Source organism: Protomyctophum parallelum (genome assembly GCF_964188405.1).
Source record: "Protomyctophum parallelum genome assembly, chromosome: 22".
Classification (NCBI taxonomy): Eukaryota; Metazoa; Chordata; class Actinopteri; order Myctophiformes; family Myctophidae; genus Protomyctophum; species Protomyctophum parallelum.
Window position 1 is genome coordinate 7,981,956 of NC_139714.1, and position 7,805 is coordinate 7,989,760.

At 46.1% G+C, this 7,805-nt stretch overlaps 1 protein-coding gene across 1 annotated transcript in view; it reads right to left on the bottom strand.

Moving 5' to 3' along the window:
• The window catches only part of pthlha (parathyroid hormone-like hormone a), a 16,273-nt gene extending 8,696 nt beyond the window's left edge, over window positions 1-7,577 (bottom strand). Inside the window, exon 1 of the mRNA XM_083758172.1 lies at window positions 7,396-7,577. The gene's annotated coding sequence lies outside the window, so the exon portion shown is untranslated. The remainder of the gene's footprint in view (window positions 1-7,395) is intronic.
• Between the last annotated feature and the right edge of the window lie 228 nt (window positions 7,578-7,805).

The window sequence follows — 7,805 nt, forward strand, 5'->3', positions numbered from 1 at the left end:
TTCCGTTTCATAGTAGTCTGGCTGAGATCATGGCGCGCGTCACACCGTCTGATGCGTATACTAACAGGCGGGGAGAGGTACTGTGCGTGTGTCAGCCACGAAGATGCAGATTGGTGACAGAGTGGTGACTCCGGGCCACGGTTGGCCTTAACGCCGCACCCTCAGCTGCCCGCCGCAGATCAACCCCCTTCGCCCCCTCCCCCCTGGTCTCGTGTCGTCTCATTGGGCAGTGACACTATACTAGAGAGGGAGTCTGCAGCCACTTTGGGTGGTTTCCATTGCTTCTCCTCGCTCGGCCTCCGGCCATGGCGGTGAACACTGAACAGAGAGGGACGGACGGGGTCTGGCAGGCTGAGACCTGTAGCATCAACACAGAACACAGAGCGTCCCCAGTGCTATAAAGCTCTGCAGGGACCGCTGTGATGGAGGCCGGAATCTGATGATGAGCCATATTATTATTATTAGCCACTTGCTTTCAGGCTAACTGATCCCAGAAGGGTGACGGTAGACATTGATACTCCTCGGGTGTCGTGACTTCGGTCGCTTTCAACAAATGTTAGCCGATATGCAAGTTTTCGTCTACTGATTTAAGCACTTACACCCTAATAACGTCCCTATTCTGGGGGGCACATTCGGTACACGTTGTAGATCTACAACTTAAAAAGTTCACAACACAACGATTTGTAAGCTTGTATAGATCACCTATTTTCGTCAAAGAGATTTGGTAGAGGGAAAAAAGGAAGGGAGCTAGTATAGCCACTCTGGCGGACTCCGGTCATTGAAGTATACACTGTTCAAGTGAAGAATTTGAAACACACCCATCTCCCGACCCCCACACATCCCAAGTCCCCACGATCACTAACTAACCTCAGAGATCAATCCTGTTTTTGAATGGTGCAACCACTCCAAGGAACAGCAATGTCCGTGTTCACCTATGTGTTGGACTTGGTTCACCCACCTACAGTATGTGACGTTAATGAGCACCAGTACTGGGGGGGGGGGGGAGAGGGGAGTTGCACCACTCAGTTCACACGGGTGTGATTTTTCATATATAATGTGCACAAATCCACAATTTAACTCAAATGTAATCAAATGGATGTATGTACATAAACACTATGCCATATGTTTATGTAAGGCCAAGGCCGTCAGAGTTCATTTAGCTCTTCTGATGACAACTCACTTGAGGAAGCACTCAGCCTGGAGCCATATCAGCTCCTTGAGTGAACAAACAGCTCTCAAATGAACACACGTCAACTCCAAAATGGATTGTCATTGATAAATCAACCTTTAATAGCGCTTGAAAATGTGCTATGTCGGAGACATTCCTTTGGCCTCTTGGATCAGAAAGCGAGTGATACCTTAGCTCTCTGAGGCCTCCGACCACCATCGCTGTCTTACTCAGCAGAAAGGACGTGTATTATTTCTAACATCAGGCCGCATTTATACATCAAGTTACTGTGCTGCTGCCGGTAATAAATGCATAAAATGCAGCCTGCACTAAAACCTTATTTTACCTTCATGAATCTTAAGGATACAATGGGAAATGCTCATATTCCTGCTCATTTTCCCAGAGACGAGAGTGTTAGCCTATGACGTGTGCTTGTCAATTTGACCAGCATACATGTCAGCGTATGGGATGGATACTTAACATTAACAACCGCAACTCTTAGGCAAAGTTATGTAAACATTTTTCCAAATGATTCCCATAACAAATCTTGCTTGAAACCATGTTTGATAGATAAGGTCCGCTGCTGTAGGCTTAGAAGATTTTATTACCTCTATATTTAACTGTAAGGGGGGAGGGACATTGAGGGGCACAGCTGGAATACATTGCTGATATTAAAATTCACGTCAATCAAAACAGCGGAGGTGAATGGAGCTCTCACCGCACTGTTTTCCAGCTTCCTGTCGTTTGCTCATTAGCAGCGTGGGAGACGACTCCCATGTGTTGAGGTTAACTAAGGGAAGAGAGAAGGGCCACATGGGTTTGGCCTGCTTGGCTGGCCATAATAAAACTTGGGGGAATTTTAATCAGGCTGCTTGTAATGGTTAATTCAGCCCACCCTTCATCAGCCTGTGTCCCTCACTGTACTCTGAGGACGCTGTACAGTCGAAGGATTAGCCCACACTTCCAAATGTTTACCTACAGTATGGAGGGTCTCCAAGGCTTCCAAATGTCGAGCATTCCTTAACCACTTAAATACTACATACTTCATTGTACGTCAAATAGTGAAAATAGCCAAATAACAAGCCCACAATGTGCCACAATGCAACACATTGTGAACTTGTAGCTCTGCTATTTCCACTGAATGTTTGCCTATTTTTGCAGACTATTGGCCTATTATGCCCAGGCTTAATGTGGTGAAATGGGGCCAACATGTCAAAAGAGAATGACAAATTGACTTAGCATGGGAAATCCTTTATGTATATTTGCATACATTTTACCAGGCTGCAGTGCTTGCGTGTGGATATAGATAATTATCAGGGGGTTCCCTATGTGTTCTGACTCTATACCAATTACCAAGAGCCTATAAGTTTAGCCAGGCCTTGCTTTCAATCCAGTACATTTTCTCCAACATTCTGGCATGGCGACTGTGGTCTATTGATGCGTTGTTGATATTTGCCAGCAAAAGTTGCTTTGCTATGAAGGGAACTGCATTGCTTGGGTAACACACAATGGAGACATTATTTCCTCAAATAGGTAAATTACCAGTTGAATCAAAAGGCACCAACAGCCGTTGCCAACATGACGTCTGGATGTGATAAAGCTACCACCTGAATAGCATCTCATTCAAGGCTTCTTTTCATTCACTACTGTTGTATTGGCCTAATGGCAAACAGACTACATTGTTCACTTGCAAGTCATCATGGAGTAGTTCAATTTTAATGGTGAAAGATTATCCCCCCCAAGAAAATTATTGGAGTAGTTTCCCCATTCAGATAGGCCTACACAAATTAGTTAGGTTCCCTCCACTTTCAAGCATCTCAGTTTGGAAAGTCTTTGGGCAGAGAGAGTCCAAAGCCATTCTAGATCACTGCCAGGCCAAAAATAATAATAAAAAAAAGGGAAGAAGAAAAGGAGTCTCGAATGAAGTCTACTGTACCTGCTGTTTTTGTCCACCCCCCATACTTTTATTATACAGCACATTGATGCTCAGTTTGGAAAAAAAGATCTCATGATTCCACTCTGCAAAGGCTACTTTACCTGCATATAAACAGGTAAAAAACTCTTTTCCTGGCAGCGAGGCAGCAAGTGTGTTCGAAGCCAGGAAAGCTGTTTTAGATTCATAGAAAATTGCTGCGTCTTGGCAGTGCACGACATACACAAAATAAATGTCCGCTTTTAATCTTGCGACTTCAACCTCCCCCCTCCCCCACCACCCTGCTCTCCCTTTGAAAACAATCCTTCTCACAAAGGCACGTACTGTTGCATGTACCCTTCCTCTGTTAGTGGTACCCACTTTGCCACCCTGTTCCACCCCCCCCCCCCCCACACACACACACACACACACACCTGGGGAGATGGCTGCTATACCGGGCACCGTGCTCGGACCTGAGCTTAATTGCTGTGGATATGGTCCTGTAATATTCCTACGTAACGGCAGCGCTATTGCAAGTCGTGTGTGTGTGTGTGTGTGTGTGTGTGTGTGTGTGTGTGTGTGTGTGTGTGTGTGTGTGTGTGTGTGTGTGTGCGTGTGCGTGTGTGGCATGTGACTCACAGTAATGTCACCCGGGAGGTGTGTGGCAATGTTTGTGTTTAGGACAAGGGATGAATGGACGGGAAGGTATGGTAGCATGTAGGAAAAGTAAAGCAGGCAGAGCGGAGAGGGAGTGGGGGAGTTTGGGATGATGAGGGGGGCTTGCTCATATTCCTCTCAGGGGTGGCCTTTCCCTTCTCTCTCTCTCTCTCTCCCTCTCCCTCCCTCTCTCTCCCTCTCTCTGTCTCTCTCCCATCCTTAACCTCTGGCTTACCTCTGGCCCTTCCCTCCCTGTGGCCCTAGCCTAGCTCAGTGGTGACATATTTGAATTGTGGAAAGGAGAAGAATGCACCATTCACCCTCCTCTTTTTCGGGGGGCTGGAGATGAACAGCGGCTTCAGTTTTATTGGCATGGTTACTGGGAACAGGAGAGAGGGGCATAGCATTCATTCACCTCTCCAACTGGAGCCCAACACAAACTCCATCTCTCTCTCTCTCTCTCTCTCTCTCTCTCTCTCTCTCTCTCTCTCTCCCCCTTCCATCCAGCTCTTTTTCTTCTTTCTCACAGCTGTAACATGTACACAGCATACACACACACAGCCTCACGCCCCGCAAGTACACACATGCTCGCCACTGCAGCGCGGCCACAAACACTAATTCTTCGGAGACGTACAGGAAAAGCCGCAGTGCTCGCATTTTCAGAATAGCTGTAGTTTTTGCTACCCAGCCTGACCCCATGACCATGGAGAAGGATGTACAAAGTGGAGACCAAGACAGCTTAGCAAACCTCACCGTAAACACTGCATTATAGGGCAGCAGATGACGCTATAGCTCACAGAGGGGAATTCATTCCTGTTACTCTGAGAGTTGAATTCAGAAAGGGGCCAGGGTCCATTTCCAAGGCAGATATTCTGGTTTGAACTTGAAATTAGTCATTTTGAGGGAAACATTTAGAATCTCAATGTATTCAGGCTATTTATTCAAAGTCGGCACAAAACCTACGTATATAGGAATGTCAAATCATTTTTTAAGACATCAACCAAATCTCACAATTCTTCATAATGTACAGTATGACAAATTATTACTATCTGCCATTCCAAGAAACATCAGATTACAGTAGATCTTTATACTTTCTTGTACAATGAATGGCAAACATTGTTCATTTCAACCTTTATTGTTATTTTCACCTCTGAGATATCATTGTGGATGGGGCCACATTTTCAATGAGGGCCACAAGCTAGCTCAAAACGCCTGACACAACGTGTCTACAATCTCACAACGCACCTCAATGCGTCTACAAGCTCACAACGTGTCTACAAGCTCACGTGTCTACAAGCTCACAACGCACCTCAATGCGTCCACAAGCTCACAACGCACCTCAATGCGTCTACAAGCTCACAACGCACCTCAATGCGTCCACAAGCTCACAACGCACCTCAATGCGTCTACAAGCTCACAACGCACCTCAATGCGTCCACAAGTTCACAACGCACCTCAATGCGTCTACAAGCTCACAACGTGTCTACAAGCTCACAACGTGTCTACAAGCTCACAACGTGTCTACAAGCTCACAACGCACCTCAATGCGTCCACAAGCTCACAACGCACCTCAATGCGTCCACAAGCTCACAACGCACCTCAATGCGTCTACAAGCTCACAACGTGTCTACAAGCTCACAACGCACCTCAATGCGTCCACAAGCTCACAACGCACCTCAATGCGTCTACAAGCTCACAACGCACCTCAATGTGTCTACAAGCTCACAACGCACCTCAATGCGTCTAAAGCTCACAACGCACCTCAATGCGTCTACAAGCTCACAACGCACCTCAATGCGTCTACAAGCTCACAACGCACCTCAATGCGTCTACAAGCTCACAACGCACCTCAATGCGTCTACAAGCTCACAACGCACCTCAATGCGTCTACAAGCTCACAATGCACCTCAATGCGTCCACAAGCTCACAACGCACCTCAATGCGTCCACAAGCTCACAACGTGTCTACAAGCTCACAATGCGTCTACAAGCTCACAACGCACCTCAATGCGTCTACAAGCTCACAACGTGTCTACAAGCTCACAACGCACCTCAATGTGTCTACAAGCTCACAACGCACCTCAATGTGTCTACAAGCTCACAACGCACCTCAATGTGTCTACAAGCTCACAACGCACCTCAATGCGTCCACAAGCTCACAATGTGCCTCAATGTGTCCACAAGCTCACAATGCGCCTCAATGGGTCTACAAGCTCACACCGTGTAACAACACGTCTTCAAGCTCACAATGTGTTATGATGTGACGTGTTGAATATTTAGGCAAAGCACCGTTTTTGAAAGATTTTGCTTAGAATGCTATGCCCAATCTACTGATGCCAGAGTGAAAATGTGTCATACTGTTAGATGGTATAAGCAAATCAAATGAGCAGTAGAATCATCAGTTTTGACACCCTTAGATTTAAATGAATCATCATGTATCATCAGTACAGTATAAGATAAAGCCTAAAATTGTCAGTGAGGAGGGTTGTCCACATGGTGTGTGTTAACTGCAGTGCTGGAGATACTTGTCTCTCTGAGGTCTGAGTGTGGATCCCAGTGCTGTACAGATCAGCGCAGTGGGGGAGACGGTATTAAGCCAGATTTATTGGCCGTACAACGGTGCTGTGTACAGAAAATTGCTGATATACAAGCTCACAACAACACGCCGCGTCCGTGGGCTTATACTGTATATGGTCTACCGTATCTCTGGTGTGGTACACTGTTGTAGGCTGGAGCATACAGTAAATTGTGCATTAGAAGGTAAAGGGGAAGGCGCCTGCAATCTGCTTGACTACACGACTGTCGGTTGGCCGGCCGGCTTGCTGGCCTGCCTGTCTGTCTGTCTTTCTGTGTTTGGCTGACTTCTGCAGATGTCACCAAAAATGGGCGTACACAAATCTGTTTGGTGTGTCACCCTTGGATCGCACCAAGGCAATCGAGTCCCTGTGCTCAATTACATTTGATTGTGGTTATCTTTCAGCTGCCAGAGAACGCCATGAGAATATGAAGAGGGATAGAGCGTGGTTTTGAGATGTTCTGACTTTCTGAACAGTTTCTCGTTTGTTGCGCAGTCTTTATCTTTCATGCTCTTGTGATTTGATTAGTCGTAAGGCTTTGCAACAAGCACACAATACCCCTTCTGCAAAATTATACAAGGCCATTTCAAGATCATTTGGGCCTTGTTATGAGATCCTGGCAGATGTATATTTTGTTTCTAATCAACATTTACCCGGCATTACCTGGCTTTCCTTAACTGCTGTTACCATGTGAACCAACACTCAGCGCTCAACAGCCATCTCAGCATCCTTCATTCCCACAGATTCCCACTTTCTCATGAGCTTTGTTTTACAAACTCTGACATTAAACAGGCTGGTTTTATGTCAATATTGTTACCCTGACTTAATTATGGGGTCTGGAACCGAAACATTATACATAATCATTTGATTTTATTAATCCTTCAAAAAACAACAAAAATCACACTACCACAACACGCACACGCACACGCACACGCACACACACACACACACACACACACACACACACACACACACACACACACACACACACGCACACACACGCACACGCACATGCACACGCACACACAGATGTTAATATATCATGCAATAACAGGCAAAGATTTAGTTCCAAGTTTCACTCACGTTAAAATGGCAGCCTCAACTTCCCGTTGATGTTGTTATTTATCAGCAATCCACTCGGGACTTGTCACAAAATAAAACCCTTCCTTTCACAAGCTCTGTGCAGTCATCTGAAGGCGTGGCGCGGCCACAGAGTGTACGGGAAGTTTGTCTTGAAGATGCTCCTGGAGTGTGTCCTGACTTGCTGCAGAGGATCCTCCGCTTTGTTGTGAAGTTGACTGGGGATTCAAAACCTATATAAGTGAGGTTAAGCCCTCCTGGTGACATCACGGGTTGGTCATCATCATCATCACTGCTGTATGGTAATAGAAGCCATGAGCTGCATATGTAATTAGATGGACGCAGTTACTCACTCACTCACTCTGTCTCTCTATCAATCTGTTCCTCCCTCTCTCTCTCTCTCACTTTCTTTC